This window comes from Arabidopsis lyrata (genome assembly GCF_000004255.2).
Source record: "Arabidopsis lyrata subsp. lyrata unplaced genomic scaffold ARALYscaffold_103, whole genome shotgun sequence".
Taxonomy (NCBI): Eukaryota; Viridiplantae; Streptophyta; class Magnoliopsida; order Brassicales; family Brassicaceae; genus Arabidopsis; species Arabidopsis lyrata.
The window spans coordinates 1-1425 of NW_003302477.1; positions in this window are offsets into that span (position 1 = coordinate 1).

Consider the following 1425-nt stretch of genomic DNA (forward strand, 5'->3'; position numbering starts at 1 on the left):
ATGATTTTAATTAGGATTTTAAAATCAATGATTGAATAACAAATGATTTTTGTTTGGATTTCTATTCCTTATAAATCCATGAACCAATAACCCCTCATAATATTTTGTTTTTTTTGGTAAGCATGACACTGGTGTTATTGGTTTATTTATTTGTAAATTCATATATGATTTGAAATTTTTTTTAATTATGAAATCAAGATATATGGATTTTGAAATAACATGTGTTTATCCATGGATTTGAATTCTTCTATTTTTCTCTTTCAATTCCATTCAAATCCATTTAAAACATAATTTGGATTCCATTCAAATCCATTTAAAACATAATTTGGATTCTCAGATCCAAAAACAAATGACTAAACAAATAACATAAGATTTTAGGATTTTAAGTAGTATTTATAAATCATGGAACCAATAACACATGATTTTAATTAGGATTTTAAAATCAGTGATTGAATAACAAATGATTTTTTTTTGGATTTCCAATTCCTTATAAATTCATGAACCAATAACCCCTCCTTAATACTCCTTCCGTTCTTTTATAAGTGATATTTTAAGCTTCTAATTTTGTTTTTAAATAGATGATATTTTCAAATTTTAATGCAAAATTCATTACGTTTTTATTAGTTTTGACGATTTATATTTTGTAGATTGATTTTTTATTAGTTGATTAGATAATAAATGATGTTTTAGTTTAGAAATAAACAAAAATTAAATGATTTTTTAATCTATGTGCATTCTTGTAAAACATCACTTACAAAGGAACGGAGGGAGTATTTCTGTCCAAATCATGACATTTGCTAATTTCATTGAAAATTTAGAGAATAATTTATTTTAAAAAAAAAAATATGTATGATCTAGATTTGGGCCAATACTTTTCTACATGCTGTTTGTTATAGTTAGTCCATATTAGGCCTGGGTTAACGGTTTAACCCGAAATAACCGAACCGAGGAACCCGAGAATTTCGGTTTTCGGCAGCATCCGATTTCATGAGAGCAAACCGATCGGTAAAATTAATTTGAGAATTCGGAATTCGGTTTTGTTCAGTTCGGTAATCGGAGCCGATCGGTTTAACCTAGACCGAGAATATGCAGTCCTATATAAAGATAACCATAAGACATTAACCTAATTACTAGGGTTTCTTCTTCGTATTTGCTCTCTGCGACTGCGCCTCTCTCTTGCGATAGCGAAAGAGAAACCTTTCTCTGTTTCTTCAACCTAATCAATAATCTTTAATTCGTCTCTTCTCATTCATCATCTTCCAAGCTTCTTTCATTCTCTGTAATCTCAACCGGTGTTAAGACTAACCCTTTGCTCAGAGATTCACCCCGCAACCTCGACTTTGTTAGGGGTAAACACTTCTTCTTTCTCTTTAATGGCTTTTCGTTTTAGTCTTTGGTCTCTAACCTCTTCCTTTGTCTCGATAA